Source organism: Sphaeramia orbicularis, chromosome 6 (genome assembly GCF_902148855.1).
Source record: "Sphaeramia orbicularis chromosome 6, fSphaOr1.1, whole genome shotgun sequence".
Classification (NCBI taxonomy): Eukaryota; Metazoa; Chordata; class Actinopteri; order Kurtiformes; family Apogonidae; genus Sphaeramia; species Sphaeramia orbicularis.
The window spans coordinates 40,819,764-40,838,370 of NC_043962.1; the positions used below are offsets into that span (position 1 = coordinate 40,819,764).

Below are 18,607 nucleotides of genomic sequence, written 5' to 3' on the forward strand. Positions count from 1 at the left end.
TTTATAACTCTCTGAAACACTATTTCCTGTATTTTGAGGGGCAAATTTTGAGGAATGAAACTGAAGCCAAGTTTTTGTCTTTGTTACAACAATGATCAAAAGCAAAAACTGTTTTTTTTTCAATTTGTGAATGATAATTATTGATGGGAATGAGCGTAAGGCAAGTGATGTTGTCAGGCGGGCGTAAGACAAGTCACACAAAGGGGTCACACAAGTCACACAAAGGGGTGTTGATTATATTGTTCTCATTTTCTGTCTGCAGTGCTTTGCACCAAGACAGAGGAATGTATTTTTTCAAATTCAAATCTCATTATCATTACGCTGGACAATCACACACACACACACACACACAAAAAACACCGCTACGCTGGTTGAAAGACAGCATCGTGGGTCAAATCTCAGCATCGGGGGCCCTGACGTTCAATGACGCTAGCGAGAACCCTGATATTTGTTCAGGTTTCTCACATTTTATTGTGACAGGATAGTTTGTAAAGGTAAATATTTTTAGAATGCAATTTAACTTTTTTTCACATTAGCCCAAAGAGAAAATTTAGACTTGACATTATTTATAGATTATTATGGTATTACTAGCAAGTTGACTTGTAGGGAACCACAGCTTCTACAGTAGATGTGGTAATGTTATGCAGGGGAGAGCTGACTTTTGGGAAAAGATGTTAGTCCATATTTCATAAGTACTGACATAAAAGTTGTTTGGTAAATCATTCTTTAAAACTGAAATGACAATTAATCTATTAATACCGATATCTAGGGATAGAAGTTAGTAAATGTGACGTTCCTGTTTTTAACTTCATTTCCCATCATGCAGCGTGGTACTGCACAACTTCCTCCTGACGTGCAAGGCTGCTTCCTGTCCCTCCCCCTAGCAACTGCTTAGCAACGTGAATTAAATCAGTCCCTCCTGACTTTTAAAAAGGGAATTTTAAAGGAAAAAGATATTTAATGTGGAGATGGGACTATTCCTTAACTGTACGTACCAAATTGGCCAGTTAAAAACGTCTCAATTTCTCAGAACCGCACACACAGGGCTGTAAGAAAATATCGGTTCTGCAATATATCGCAATATTTCATTTCACAATACTATATCGATATTAAAAAGTACTGTAACAATATGTTTAGGTATTTATTCAAATGCAGATATTGTGGGGGTTCGTTTTTGTTTTTTTGTTTATATTTTATCTATTCTTATTCAACACTCTTTTATTGAATAACGTTAGTTTCTTTGTCGGGATTGAACTAAAAATAATGCTATGATATTAGTTCTGAACTAATAGAATATGAACATTTGAACAGGATCTGAAACTGTAATGTCTGTAAAACAATCTACAGGGGTTGGACAAAATAATGGAAACACCTTCACCTCAAGATGATAATGCCCCAATCCATACAGCTAGAATTGTTAAAGAATGGCATGAGGAACATTCTAATGAAGTTGAGCATCTCGTATGGCCGGCACAGTCCCCAGACCTCAACATTATTGAGCATTTATGGTCAGTTTTAGAGATTCAAGTAAGACGTCGATTTCCACCGCCATCGTCTCTAAAAGAGTTGGAGGGTATTCTAACTGAAGAACGGCTTAAAATTCCTTTGGAAACAATTCACAAGTTGTATGAATCAATATCTCGGAGAATTGAGGCTGTAATTGCCGCAAAAAGCGGACCTACACCATATTAAATTATATTTTGTTGATTTTTTAAGGTGTTTCCATTATTTTGTCCAACCCCTGTAAGTTTTAACAGGAATATTTTGTGATATAGCATTAGATCCTGTTGTGATCAAATAAAAATGTGTTTAGTATTTGTGCAGATTTCTGCTGTAGTTCAATTCTTCAAGGAAATAATCATTTAAAAAAAGAAACAAACAAAAAATTGACTTTTTAACAGTATCATGATATATCGTGATATATCGTATTGTGACTTTAGAATTTTGATTTGTTTTGTATCGCCAGATTCTTGCTGATACACAGCCCTACACACACACACACACACACACACACACACACACACACACACACACACACACACACACACACACACGCTCTGAGACCTTCCAGTATTATGGTAAAGATGTTATTTATTTATTATCACATTGCGTTGTATGTAGCTCCTGAACACCCTTAACTGTTGAGATTTTCTGTGTAATTTTTGCACTTCGAAAATTCATCCCATGGGCCAGATTGGACCATGTGGCGTGCCGGTTTTGGCCCGCAGGCCATATGTTTGACACCCCTATTCTAGAGGATGACGGGAAGTGTGCTCTCTAAGTGTGTGTCTGATATGTAAATACACAAAGACTGCAATTTGTGCAGCCAACTAAAATGTTTGGTTTTACACAAGTTGTTCCTCATTTCTGTTTGTTCACCTCGTTCTTTCGCCGCAATTTTCTTCGGAAAACGTCTGCAAGTGGTCGAACTAAAAACAACAAAACGCGATGACTGTTAAGTGAGGGAATATGAGTCAAATCAGTAAATGCATGTTTTTTTATTTAGTTTTTTTCCTCAGTAACACACAGCTTTAATAAAATGGGTGCAAGAGTACACGAGGTGAGGTGAAGGAATCCTGTTCAACTGGTGTCTGTGAAATGCAGTTGCAAAAGACTTCTTGTAGTACTTGTGCACTATAGTCTGCCGCTGCTGTCCATGTTGAAATCTAATATGAAAGTAGGTTTTCACTAGAAAAAAAAATGGGTGTTTGGGAACGAATGCAACCAAATGCAATAAAAATAAAAGTCTCATATTTCAGAGAAACGATTCATCATCTGAGCCTACTTTTTTTTTTTCTGTTCCTCTGAATTAGCAACCAGATTGTGATGGTAAAATATCTTACAGCTGTTTTAGGATGAAGAGGAAGCTAATTAGGTTCATGTGAAATCTGGCTCCGACCACAGGAAAGAACCCCAGAGGAGTAACGCAGAGTGGAAAAGAGCTAAATGTAGAGCTGACGTTATGATGGATTACAAGTGGTTATAATGCATCAATTACACTCCTGTTTAAGATTCAAAAAACAGTTAAGCTGAAGCATTAAACACGCTGTTCCCTATAGATTATATTTAATTTGTTTCTTTGTTTTTCACAAAAGCCAGTGTAATTTACATTCAAGCAAAAGAAACGACTGTGTAATTCAAATGCAACTGCCTGATTAAAAGCTTTTCTTTCCTTCATTCGTATCAGCCTCTGCAATGAGATCTGTTCAGATTGTTTGTAAAAATCCTCATGTTCACTCCTGTATTGTGCAGAACTCTACAGCTGCAACAGTGTGCAAAACTAGCTGTTATTAGCTTAGAAATAGAGCTAGCAACACAGCAAATCTGACATATTGAACCTTTAAGGCCCATATGTAATGGTACACCTTGAAAACCCATTTTAGTGCATTTAAGTCCTCACTTTTGGAACAACATAGTAAATCCATCCTAAATATCTAAATGTCTATAATTACTGTTTAACTGGATTTTAATGCATATATTTTAATTATCGTAATTTTATGCTTCAGATCACATTAGTCTATAATAAGATTTGATTTACTGATATAATACAAGATGCTTAAAGAGAGTTTTTACTGTTTTAGCACAAATGTTTAACCCATAAAGACCCAGTGCTACTTTTGAGGCAATCCCCAAATGAATTTTTCTCTACTTTGAACCTTTCTTTAGTGATTTGTCACCATTTATTATAATATTATGCTCTGTATTTTGCATATTTAAGTGAAAATTCGGTATTTTCCTGTATTTAATGTGCTGGTCATGTAGATGTTCATCGAAGCTCAAATTAAAGTTGAGGGTTATCATATCAAAAACAGAGAAAACTGAAGAAAAAGTGAATTTTTCGGTAAAATATATCAATAACCGAAAATAAAAACATTAGTGTTCATCCACTGTCATTGATCCAACTCCATGGGTTTTACTGGTGAATCAATGTTGTAGAAGATGACTGTTTCCACGGTAACTACGGAGCCTCTGAACGTCCAAATGGGTCATATCTGATGACCATGAAAAGACGACAAACTGCATTTTACACCAATTATTTACACGAATTGATGGGATTTGTGGATCTGATTCATGCAAGTCCAACACCAGTGGACTATGAATGAATGCACTGTGGCATAAAAATATATAATTAGACCATTTTTTGTTTAACCCATAAAGACCCAGTGATAATTTTGTGTCAGTTCATAAATGAATTTTCTCTCCATTTAACCTTTCTTTAGTGATTTATCACTATTTATTATAATATTATCCTCTGTATTTCACAGTTTTCACTGTGATTCATGTATTTTCCAGTATTCAATTTCCTACATTTAATTTAGACGTTTATGAAAGCTCACAGTAAATTCAAAGGTTATATCAAAACAGAGAAAACTGAAGAAAAAGTGGCTTTTTCAGTCAAATATATCATTAACTGAACAGAAACCCAGTGTTTCCATCTACTGTCATTGATCCAACTCCAGGGGTTTTACTGATGAATCAATGCTGTAGAAGATGACTGTTTCCACGGTAACTACGGAGCCTCTGAATGTCTAAATGGGTCACATCTGATAACAAACTGTATTTTACACCAATTACACTGGTCAACAACAAATTTATTGTTTAAGTTTTTTGAGCTGATTTAGGATAATTTTGGTGTGCTGAATCCAAAAATCACATTAATTTTGCTCAATCAGGTCAACTTTCTGAACTATGCTACATATTGGCTTTTTAACATTTTTGCTTACATTTATGGGCATTTTCACATCATATGATACAAAATTCTTTCATATTTCTTGCAATAAATGAGTTCTGAAGATTTTACTTTTGCCAATTTATGATTAATGTTTTTTTTTAATATTACAGGTGAAAGAAATGTCTTCGACTAGAAGATCTTGCAAAAATAAGCCTGACGTATTCTGCTACATCTGCGGTGAATACACCATTGTACCTAACAGGAATCAAGTCACAAGTTTCATAAAGTGTGCTTACCAATCTTATTTTGGTATTAATTATTATATTTTGTGAGAAGATCAAATTTTTCAAAATCAAATTAACAAAAAAACCTGACCTGATTGAGAAAAACAGATGTCATTTTTGGATTTAGCGGTGCAAAATGGTCCTAATTCAGTTGAAAAAACCTAGACAACTTGCAAAAAACATTTTTTTGTAACCCAGTGTTATTTACATGTATTGATAGGATTTGAAGATCAACAGGTATTAAACAGTTTACATCAGTAGATGGTTTTGGTAGCTGGTGGATGTTTGGGTTTTTATGGGTTAAAGTCTACAGTTACGTCACAGGATGTAACCTGTATCTTTGATTGAAAAAATGTGTTTATTACCATAAAGCCTCTTCCATCCATCTTGCATATGCATTTAGCCAGCAGACTTTCAGGAGCTTCCTGTTCTCCCCTTTCCTCTTAAACCCTCCCTCGGGCCCCCCCTCTCTCCCCCCACCAAAAACACCCAAAGAGTTAGCGAGTCAGCACCCGGTGAATCGTCAAAAGGCGACAGAGGAGGCAATGAAAGCTCGCACTTTAAACACAGGGTTCCGCTTCTCTGGTCAGGCACAGCGGCGGTGGGGTGTGCATGGGAGACAGGAAGTCAAGTTCTGGGAGTGCGCGGCTCTTTAGGAATACAAAACGATCACTGACGAGCCCAAAGACAGGATGCCACTGTCTCTGCTCAGGAAAGCCGGGCCTTTCACAGGCAGCAGGGCCTGCAGCTTCTGTTCTGTTCAGATACCTTAACATGCAAGGGATGAGGGATGACTGCACCTGACAGAGCTGAGGTCATTTTGTATCGGATTCACATCAGGGAAATGTGCACAGTTTAAGTTAGTGAGAATATGGCCTTTGCGAAAGTAGACAGAGTTCTAGGAGGAAGTACAACTGTATACAACACCTACAAAACCTCCTCTCAGTACACAATAGGTCATTTCATATACAACATATCATGATATATATAATGTCTTCTGGAAATTCAGGGACTGAAGTCGTTGGAAAAGTCTGAATTATATACTAAATAAAATGTACTCAAGTTAGATTATGTTTCATTTTTATTATTTTTAATAACTTTGTGCCACTGAGCATGTGAAAAATAAAATGCGATATAAAATGTGATTTATAAATGCAAACAAAATACCTTTAGACCTAAAATATAAACAAATAAGTCTAGGGGTGTTAGAAAATATCAATTCCGCAATATATCGCGATATTTCATTTCACAATACTGTATCGATATTAAAAACTACTGTATCAATATTTTTAGGTATTTATTCAAATGCAGAGGTTCATTTTTGTTTTTTGTTTTTCTTTATTATTTATATCTTATTTATTATTATTTAACACTGATTTATTAAATAATGGATAGAATAGAATAGAATGCCTTTATTGTCATTATGCATATGTACAACGAAATTAGAAGAGACAACTCTCTAGTGGTGCATAGTGCAAAACAGTTTAAAAGAAGAAAAGAAAAGTGTAAACATATATACAGAACAAAAACAAGCATGTCACCAACCAAGAAACAGTAGAGATAAATGTATATTGCACTTTGACCCTGGCTGAACACGAAGGATATATGTCAAATATATATCTTTATTTGAGGTATTGTTATTTGAAGCATCCTAAAAGCACTTTTCACTGTCTGAGAGGTAGATGGTAGTTCCTTTGTTGGGACAAAAATACTGTTCTGATGTTAGTTCTGAACTCATAGAATACGAACATTTGAACAGGAGCTTAAACTGTAATGTCTGTAAAACAGAATTTCAGTTTGAACACAGGAACATTTTGTGATACAGCATTAGATCCTGTTGTGATCAAATAAAAATGTGTTTAGTATTTGTGCAGATTTCTGGTGTAATTCAATTCTTCCAGGAAATAATCATTTTAAAAAAGAAACAAACAAAAAATTGCCTTTTTAACGGTATCATGATATATCTTGATATATCGTATTGTGATCCTACTATTGTGATTTGTATCGTATCGCCAGATTCTTGCCGACACACAGCCCTAAAGAAGTCCAAACCCAATATGAGTCTCTTTTTTCTCTTCTAACCTGGACAAGTCGTCTTACTTTACAGTACAAAGTGGTTGAATTGTAGCCAAAAAGAAACATGAATACAAGCCAAATACTGGTTTATAAAACACAAAAATTAAGTATGAAACATGTTAAAGATTGAACTATAGCACCACAATAAGGCTGACGATATAAAATATTAATAAACATAACTTAACCCTTTCATGTACGAATTATGAGAACCTTAGTTAAGATTTTTTTCTTCAGTGTTTAGCCATGAAAAAAACAATGCGATCAAGTTTTTTTTTTTTTCTACGGCGTTACAAAAAAATCCATGCATTTAATTTTTTTTAAGTAAAGAAACGTGTTTAAAACCCAATATCAGAAAGTGATATGAAAACAATGAAATAAAAACATTTTTAAAGGTGCTAATCTGATGTCAACTCACATTTTACCATATTCTAATGCTAGTAATTACTCACTTCATGGAGATAATATGCAAAAAAAAAAAAAAAACTTCTTGTCTAACAAATAACAATTGATTTACACTTAAACATGTTACGGCAGATCAGGTTTATCAAGAACAGTAAAGTTACAGTAATGATCTGAATTACAGTGTATGGGATGGTGCATAAGTCTCCACTGTGTTGGCTGATATGGAACTAAAACAACAAAACCCATGAATATACAAGAGAACAGCTGGAGAAGAACTGTCCACTGGAGTGGACAGTGCATGAAAGGATTAAAGAAGACAAATTACTGTCCAAAAAACAAAAAACATTAAAACGAAAAGTAAAGTTAACATTAAACCATAACATAATCTTTTTCAGTTGTCACGCAATGCACATTACTATCATTGAGACTGGAAAGAAAGGCAGCCCTTTGTGTTTTAGCACTAAACTTTATAAACCTTTATGTGGATGTGGATAGCCAGTGTTCCCTATGGTTATGAAACATATTGGATTGCAGTTCACCTTTCAGTCACATCGAAGGTTTTGTTTGTACCGTTTTAAAAAGACGATCCACCAGTTCCCCCTAATGTGGGTCGTCTGCTCTTTGTTGTTGCAGTGTGAAGTGCTAATCCTTTAGTGCGGGCCAAAGACAACTTCCTGTCAGATTGCTGTCAGGTACACTCGGGTTTCCAAGATTTCAATAGTCTGACAGCTGCTCTTTCTCTCTTAGCCTTTTAAGGACAGCCTGCCAACTCCAGCCACTGACCCTGTGTTCCTGGAGAAGCCAGTCTTGTTTGGTTTTTCTGCACAAGGGGCCATATCTGCAGGAGTGGAATTTGAGGATGGACCGGTTTGTTTTCCTGATAGCACACCGGACTGCAGTGGACTGGCTTATTCAATCCCTGACGGATGCATAAATATTTGCCCGACCTGCTCTGGTTCTGATTAGTGTTGAATTTTTATTTAACCCATAAAGACCCAGTGCTACTTTGGTGGCAATTATGAAAATGAATTTTCCACTCTATTTAACCTTAAGTGTTTTATAATCATTTATTATGATATTATCCTCTGCATTTTGCATTTTTATGTGAAAATCATGTATTTTCCCATATTTAATTCACAGATCATGTAGATCACAGGTGTCAACTCATTTTGGTTCAGGGGCCATATTTAGCCCAATTTGATCTCAAGCGGGCCAGACCAGTAAAATAATGACTTAATAACCTATAAATAATGACAAATCCAAGTTTTTCTTTTTGTCTTAGTACAAAAAACCCAATTAAATTATGAAAATATTTACATTTTACAAAAAATATGTGAATAACCTGAAAAAACAGAAATTTCATTTGAAAAATTAGTACTAATTAACATAATTAACAATATTATGCCCTGATTTATTATTTACACATGTACATTTACACACAATGTTACATAAACATTTGGTAACAGGCAGAATATTGTTAAAATTTTGGAGTTTGGAACTAAAATTTGAACAGTTTCTACAATATTCCATCTGTTATTATTATTAACACAACTCCAGATCACAGTAGATCCATAAATTCACCAAACATTTAATAACAGGCAGAATATTGTTCAAATTGCACATTTCAGGTTGTTCATCTTTGTTTTTGTTTATGTATTTATTTGCATTTTATTGTGAAAGAATAGTTTTGTAAATGTCAATATTTTCACAGTGTAATGTTATTTTTTTCACTTGATTTTTTTCCACATAATTTTTCACAAAGAAAATTTGTCGTTGTCATTATTTATGGGTTATTGTGTTGTTATTTTTACTGTAGATCACATTGGTCTGTATGTGGAACCTGAACCAAAATGATTTTGACAACCTTGATTGTCCAGGTTCATTTTTGCACTTTTGTCCCGTGGGCCGGAATGGAACCTTTGGCAGGCCAGATTTGGCCCCTGGGCCGCAGGTTTGACACCTGTGTTGTAAATGTTCATAAAAGCTCAGATTAAAGTTGAGGGTTATTAGGCCAAAAACAGAAAACTTAAGAAAAACGGACTTTTTTCAGTAAAACATATCATTAACTGAACATAAACCAAGTGTCTCCATCCACTGTCATTGATCCAACTCCATGGGTTTTACTGGTGAATCAATGTTGTAGAAGATGACGGTGTTTCCACGTTCACTACGGAGCCTCTGAACGTCCAAATGGGTCATATCTGATGACCATGAAAAGATGACAAACTGTATTTTACGCCAATTATTTATATCAGGGGTGTCAAACTCATTTTCTTCCGGGGGCCATATTCAGCCCAATTTAATCTGAAGTGGGCCGGACCAGTGAAATAATAGCATGATAGGCAATAAATAATGACAATTACAAATTGTTTTAGTGCCAAAAATAACATTCAATTCTGCCAATATTTACATTTACAAACTATCCGAACAAAAAGGATGTGAATAACCTAAAAAAAAAATGGAATTTGTTAAGAAAAGTGAGTACAATTTTATCAATATTATGCCTCGACTTATCATTTCTACATGCGCATTATGGATCAGATCTACAAAAGCACAAAATATTTAGGAACAGGCAGAAAATTGCTAAAATTCCCCTTAATTTTCTTTAGACATTTCAGGTTCATATTTTATTGTTGAAGGATAGTTTGTTAATGTAAACATTTTCATAATTTAATGTTTTTTGCACAAAATCAAAGAGAAAAAATGGTGTTGTCATTATTTATAGGTTATTATGATATTGTTTTGGAGTTCGATGCCCTAACTTGCACTTTGCAAATTCATCCCGCGGGCCGGATTGGAACCTTTAGCGAGCCGGTTTTGGGCCCCCAGGCCACATGTTTGACACCTGTGATTTATATGTATTGATAGGATTAGTGGATCAACAGGTATTAAACAGTTTAGATCAGTAGATGGTTTTGATCGCTGGCGGACGTTTGGGTCTTTATGGGTTAAGAATGAATTATAGCTCCACAGATCATATTATTACTAAAACTACAGAAAAAAATGACCTGTGATACCATTTCATTTGTGATGCATTATTAGCTCATGTTAAGTAAGCTTTTGATACTGTAGCTTTTATTTTTACTCCAGTTCAGAATATTGCTGTTGTAGAAGATGACGGTGTTTCTACGTTCATTACGGAGCCTCTGAACGTCCAAACAGGTCGTATCTGATGACCATGAAAAGATGAAAAACTGCATTTTACACCAATTATTTACATGTATTGATAGGATTAGTGGATCAACAGGTATTAAACAGTTTAGATCATCTGATAATTTTGGTTGCCAGTGGCTGTTTGGGTCTTTAAACCCTTCATTCGGTCTCAGAGCACTTGACATGGATCTAAACATATGGAGAGCTGTTTGGAAATAAGTTTGCAATTCAGCTGTTTTTACATTCTCAGTTTTGTTTGGTGAAATGCTGACTGATGGAGTGGTTTCCAGTTTTCTAATAAACAGCAGACGTTACATAATCCTATTTATTGTCAGGGATATTCATTGACGTTCAAGCTATCAATATCTACTTTATTAAGCTCACTCTGCTGTGTTATGCAACAAGAAAGTTTTGGTTCATTCCTAGTTGCGGCTCTAACGTTCAGTCCCCAGAACTGAGCAGCTCCAGGGAAATCACAGTCACAGAGGAAATTAAGTGCATTTCCATCCTACTGCCTACTTTCACAACATTTCAATTCTGTCTGCATAAAAACAAGACAGAAAATACAGTAAAAAAAAAAAAAGGGACAAAACAGTTACATGTCGCTGATAAAGTGGAATGGGAACAGACGTGTTGAATAAATCATGATGTACAGTTAGCGTGCAACAAAAATACAGCTCTGATGCTGCGCTCCATCCCACCATTTTATTTGTGTCAGAGCTGCCCACACTCTGAATCCACACTGTGAGCTTACAACACACCACTTCTATCTGATTGCTTGGTGCTCCAAACCACCACTACACATGTTGACTGCATAGTTTATTACTCTGCTCACTGTTGCACAGCATGTTGCAAACTGCAGACAGTGTTGACTGCTGGTGGAGTCATCACTGTCAGTATCATAAGGCAGCGATTCCTAAAATTTTACATAACGTATATCCCTCCAATGTTATTTTGTCTCGATTCTTTGATGTGGAAGAAATGTGTAACTTTTCTCATTCTTACTCTGAAAATACTTTACACTTATTCTTTTTATGTGAACATTCTTTTCATTTCTGGTCCAAAGTTGAAAAATATATCATATCCAAAAGTAATAATAAAATAACTATAACATCCCAAAATGTAATTACATATTTTAAACATGATATTCACAATTTAGAATTTGTTGTAAATTTGTTCATCTTATTTGGAAAATTTCACATAAATAAAAATAAATACACTAAAACACACCCAAATTTTAAAATCTGCCTATTGGAATTTGAAAATTATATTAAATCTTTAGAATTTATCCATAATAAAAAAAACACTCTAACACCCTGGCTATTCATAAACAATTATTTAATATTGACTGAACTCTCTGTTGTAGTTATTTATTTATATTTGTTTGATCTGTTATTTTTCTTTATTTACTTTTCCATACTATTTTTTCTATATTATGCGATGTATCTTTCATTATTTTCTTAAACTTATATGTTAATGTCTTAAATGCTTTTTCCCTTTTGACATTTTGTTTGCTCAAATTTTTTTACTGTATACTTAAATGTTTCCAATAAAATTGAAAAAAAAAATCATAATAACTTGTAAATAGGACAAATCAAAAAAGCAATAAATAAATAAATAAATAAAAATCTCCTCGGAGCTCCCCCACCCCCACCCCCTGCTTGTGTCCAAGACAAGTTAGCCCCCCCAACTGTCCTGTCCTTCAATAAAACCAAAGTTAAAGTAACTTTCAAGATAGTTTTGATACTGATGAGTCATCACCATTTTTATGTTTCTCAGACATGGTGTTTTATACATATGACGATTCACTGACAACAGAAAAAAGACCTCTGTGTGTGTGTGTGTGTGTGTGTGGGGGGGGGGGGTCACAAAGTTTCAGGGGTCAAGAGGGTGTGGCTACTAAATAGTTTGATATTTTTAAATGTGGACAAATTATGTTTTCAGTAGGTTCAAATACATTTTTCACAACTTGTAATCTCAATGTAGAGGTTGCGCCCCCCCCCCCCCCCCGGGATCTCTGGCATGCACCCCACGTTAATCCTGTAAAACCTGAACCATTAAATCATTGACTGAAAATTTCAGTTTTTTGAAACTGGAGCCTTTATTTGTCCTTCTGAACAACCCCAAAAAATTTGCTTTCAAATATCAATTTCCATGTATGAGTTTTGTATTTTGTATCATATTTGACACATTGGGTCTCAATGCTCAAATATTATTATTGTTGAACAAACAGAAACATAATATAACACAAACATGTCGAACAAATTGGTAATTCCTTATCAAAACTGGCAAAGTTCTGCCTCTTTCCTCATTAATGACAGTCTTGTAGTGTCACTGGAAAGGCCTCTAGTGGATGATTTCCTCCCCCTGGTGGATTATCTGTGTATTGCATGTATCTAATTGTATACATCAGGTTTGTCAAGAAAAAAAATATCACACCGATTTTGTAGAGGACTTCAAAACTCATGCATCAAATATGATACGTTTGGCGTTATAGGGTTAAGAACCACTGTAAAAAGGCACGTTGTACAGGGATGTGGTATCATTCTAAATACCATCTGACAAACTTTACAATGTTAGATGTTGCTTTGTATATTTGAAGAAAACTCAACCATTTTTTCATGTATCTATGTAGAAATAGTTTAAATCTATTGTACTGATGAAAGATGCGCAAGAAATATTCAGGTCTGATACTAAAGAACCTAGTATTAATAGTATGAAAAGTCCCTGTCAGTGTTTACTCTTATATATGGTCATTTTGGATTCATTTTACTACTGTATGTGTTTAATGCTGGGGTTGTTAAAAAAAGAGCTCTATGTAGAATTTCTACTTTCAAATAAAAAAAGAATCTGCTAAAATTATCATTACAGTGTTCAGAATATAGAGCTCTGAAGTTCTGCCAAAGGTGCCGATGTTTTGGATTGTATACATATGAACTGAATTTATTTACATCTATAGGCCGGTAGATTTATGTGACCACTAGAGGGAGTATTGAGCCCCTCTGCTGGTCTCCCATGGTGAGGAAAACAAACGCCACAGGACCTTTGACCAAAGCATTGGTAAGTGGCCGGATGGGATGAGAACCATTGAGGAACAACTATTCAAGACAAAGGAAGTGACAAAGTGATAAAAAGCTAGAAGGATGAAAAGAATGGAGTTTGATGATGAAATGGCAGCGTTTCTTCTACACGGGTAAGTTTGATTCTGAAGCTTATGAAGGTATAAAGTTATTATGTGATGTTATTATCTTTGCTAAGTTGCTGTTTTTTGACCCACGATCCAGACTAAACTGTGGCAGTTCTGACCTTGTTTGTTCGAGTACAAAAAGATCTTTAGTTCTGCTATTGACAACACAAACTGTACAGAAAATGAAGGTGGTTTGTGGTTTTACTGTGGCTGTTTTCTGTCTAAAAACAGAGCTAAGCTAACAGAGCTATAATGTAAACTATCAGCTGATTATAAAACAGAGTTATTTTTGACTATGAGTTTTAGTTTGAAGAAGAAAACTTGATGATACCATAATTTAGATGTGTGTGACTAAGGAGTTCAGTGATTGATACAGTCTGTGGATATATAGGGTTGATTCTTGGTGGTTTTGGTAGTCCACAAGTGTGTTCTGGTATGAGACTTCACCCTGATGTTGAGAGTTTGGAACATCCACACTACATAAAACCCCTTTAATGACTTCATCTACTGCTGTTTAGTGTACTCCACAGTAATTCACCAGATTCTACAAGACAGTCATGTATTGGAAGTGTGGCTGTCCTGTTCATCTGTAAAAGTCAAATTTTTGTGAGCTCAAAAAAAAAAAAAAAAAAAAGCAGGCCTGTTCTCAGTTTTGTGACATTAAACTGAAAAAAGTAAGTCCAGTGCTGTTTCTGAACCTGGTTTTAAGCCGTAAAGAAGTGAATCCAGCTAGAACCAGAACCCATGTCAGATTTTTCCTACAGGTTGAGAAAAGGTAAAACCCAGTACAACTGTAGTCTGTACTGATATTATGGAGAAGCTAGAAAGAGTGAGGAGAGGGTAATAAACTACATAAAAGAATTCAACAACGACCAGGACTGTCCAAAAGTCTAATTGACATCACTATATTATTGGTTTATTATGTTGTGCCTGTTTATGAAGCATCCATGATTAGAATGATTCCACTCAAAACCTGTAGAGACATGGGCTGGTTCACCACAGACACCAAAGGGTCAAAGAGTCCTGAACGAAACCAGTTCAAGAACCAGAACTATTCTGGTGGAGAAGGTCTACAGACAGTTCTGCAGAACTTACGTTAGTGATACACCCATGGATCAGCTGATATCGGCCACTATCAGTATTGTCATATACGATGTCTTTTCATCAATGGCAGGTTTTTATTAAAGGTTATTTCATACATTTTTAGGTTGAATCTGTGTTCCTTCAAAGTTAATATGAAGATGGATGGCAAGACCGTAAAACACTACAGTCTACTCTCGTTAAACCGCCCGCTGTTATACCGCCATTTTCGCTCACAGCCGACCAAAACCATTGCACAACAATCCCCAATGCATTATTCCATTAGCTACCGCCATTTCTGCCTATCGCCATCCGCCAGCCCAGTTCCATGCACAAACAACACTTATACCATTGATTTCCCGACCGTTATACCGCCAGCGTGATTGCCATCGAGTACACATAAATTTTAACAATGCACTGAAACAAACGCGCCAGACGCTGATCGCGACAAGCTACGAGTAGGTCTACGGAACGGCCACCGTTCATTTATCGCAGAACACTCAGTAGGTCAGGATGTCGGGAAGAGGACGTGGGATTAAGCCAAAGCCTCAAGATGATGGGGTGTCATTTCCCGACACGGTATAATAATGCTTAAAATGTTTCCCCACTTTAAATGATCCCTTACAACATAACAGAATCAAGATTTATTTAGAAACGCAATTAGAACGGGTTAACGGAGGCAGCATAGACATCATATAGTAAAGACATGCACATTATGGACGCAACCCGTTGTAACGCCATTTTCGCTATACCGCCAATTTGGCCGTGAACGGAAGTTGGCGGTATAACGAGAGTAGACTGTATTTTAATATTTACAGTGATTTCTTTGTGAAGGGGGTATAAATAATAGGGGTGCAACGGTACTCATATCGTCGTATGGTTTGGTACGCCCCTCACAGTTCAGTATGAGCATGAACTCTGTACGGCTCATTTGTCATTTTCAAATGACACTTCCAGACAACTCGCTTTTACACTAGAGCTTTGCAAGACAACTGACTTAAGGAATTCTACTGTCATTGGTTGGAGCCGCACACAGAGTCCGGCTAGAGCATTATGTGGTGGAGCCGGAAGAAGACCCCAGCCCGAGCCGGGCGCGTCACGAAGTGGCAGACCCCAGCTTGAGCCGAACGTGGACCACAGCCCTTCTACTTCCAACTACTCTTCTCAATGCAGTTGTCCCTCACTATAATGCGGTTCACCTTTCGCGGCCTTGCTGTTTTGCGGATTTTTTTTTAGTGCAATTTTGCATGCTTTTTTTTTTTTTTTTTTTACAACGTGTGAATGCACATTATGTTCTGCATCCTGATTGTTTAAGGGACTGTAGATCATTGTCAATCAATCTCCGTGTTGTGTCTCCTGCACAGTGCAGAATGCGTTCGGCTTGCCAAATTTACATAAATGTTCGATCGCTAGCAGTTTGACTCTGAAGTGCTGTATGTTTGCATGTTTTCTCCCCGACAAAACCCACAATGTCGACAAAACGTTCTGCACCGACAAAGGCACCTGCGGTCGCACCCAAAAAGCAGAGGAAGATACTAACCATCGCACAAAAAGTTGGACTTCTGGACATGCTGAAGGAAGGTAAAGCTGACTACTTTGTGGATTTCGCATATTGCAGGTTATTTTTTGAATGTAACCCCTGCGATAAACGAGGGACTACTGTATTAACATTAACATCCACATCAGTAAAACCTCCTCTGTCATCGCCATGTTTGTTATTAATGACTTTCTTCTTCTTCTTAAAAAACTTTACTCTTCTTCATGGAATTTGTCCAGTATGGTAATTAAGTGTGGTGCCCTCTGGTGGACTGACTGAGAAACGCTCATTCCAACGTACGGGAGGCATGGAAGTATGAAGGCAGTGATGCATGACAACGTTAGAAACAGATGTACCTATTTATGTACGTAAAGGAACATAAATGAGCCGTAAGACTCTCCATCAGTTCCCAGTTATGTTTCGGTGCACAGTCGGGCTCCAGCCAGCCTCTGCGTCCAAACCGTACCGAACCATGAACCGTGACTCAAGAACCGCAATACATACCGAACTGTGGAGAACATGTACCGTTGCATCCTTAATAAATAACAAAAACAAAAAAAAGGAAACAAAAAGTGACTTACACGTTTATTAGACACTGGATTGGCCAAGTACTTTGCAATCAGTGCATCCCTAGTTTATATAGTGTAGATTAATAAGAAGAAACTTTTGTCAACGTATAAAACAAACACTTAGGTTTATCACAATCATTTGACACAGTTGGAGATAAGTGGTGAGGGGATGAAAAATACTGAAATGAAAACGTACAGTATTTGGTTCTAAGATTTAGCAGCATGAAACGGAAATACTTAACTACTACACACATATTTCACCTGCCTGCCTTGTAAAACACATTAGTAAACGTTTTTTTCATGGATTTTTATCCGTGTAGGTGTGTCAGGGTCTGTATCCAGGTATTGTGCATGCCAGTACACCTAATGTGGATTTTTCGCATTCTATCTAAATCAGCATGTGTTGCAAGAATTAGTCATTAACGTCTCCGTTTTGACATGCATTGTGTCCACATTCCAGCCAACGGGAGTCACAGCGCATGTTGGTGAGTGTATTGATGTCTCAGCTCAGGAGCATTTTGTTTAAGTTTTATGGAAAACTGTGTGTGTGTGTGTGTGTGTGTGTGTGGGGGGGGGATTGCAGTGTCACGGCTGCACCTTGATCCAGACAAAGCTAATGCACTTCTTCTTCTTCTTCTTCTTCTTCTTCATCATCATCATCATTTTTAAGAGGGTCAGGGCTGGCCTTGGCGTGGCCTTCTCCAGGTCCATTTGATTACAGATGCAATGCTAATCTATTTACAAATATAGGACTGCTGTTGCCAAGCGGCTCCGCTTCACTTCAGCGAGTCCCATTTGGCACGAGTCGATACCAAAACAGGAAGTCAATAACGTCACTCTCCCTATTCCCCACTTTCTCTCACTCCACTGCTTCCTGGGAGTAGACGCCACACACACATACATACACACATTTTCTCTAAAGCACATGATACACACACACACACACACTCTGTAACTCATAAACTCCCCCTTCCCCCGAGTCTAGTGGAAATGCTTTTAACAGCTGCCTTTAGAATGAAGTTCCACTACACTCTGTATGCTCCTGAGAGAGAACCCCCCACCCCCCCACCCCCTCCCCAACACACACACACACCCCTCATCCCACCCCACAGCACACACACAAACACAGACTCACACACACAATCCACACAAACACCCCCCACTAGGCTGTGGATGTAATAAGGGCGTCCGGTACCCTAGCGGGGGCCCTGGCTCGCACAGGAAATGGAGTAGCCAGATAAGGCTTTCTGCTGGCCAGATGATGAGAGGAGTCAGAGGGAAGAAAAGATATGGGCGAGCAGCACCAAAGAAGAAGAACACCAAAGGAGTCATTCAACATGTATTGGCTGAAAACTCATTATTATTCCACCACAGTGTTCAGTGAAATAAAATGATGAACAAAACACCATCAGCTGCTCTGTTTGTTCTGCTCATGCTGGATTCTGTTATGGCTGAACGGAATTACTGTTTATGGCTCCAAACCGCCAAACGTAATATACGATTACGTATCAGTATACGAGCAAAAACTACAAAAGCAGAGTAGAAAATGAATGTAATCCAGAGAAGTAGTGTTCACTGAGGTTCTAATAGTTTTGGATTTTTCATTATAGTTTAGTTTTATTTAGTTTTGACCTTTTTTTTCTCTAA

At 36.8% G+C, this 18,607-nt stretch overlaps 1 protein-coding gene across 1 annotated transcript in view; it reads right to left on the reverse strand.

Annotated features, from left to right (window-relative positions):
• The window catches only part of ptpn9a (protein tyrosine phosphatase non-receptor type 9a), a 75,963-nt gene that overhangs the window by 50,002 nt on the left and 7,354 nt on the right, over positions 1-18,607 (reverse strand). The window lies entirely within an intron of this gene.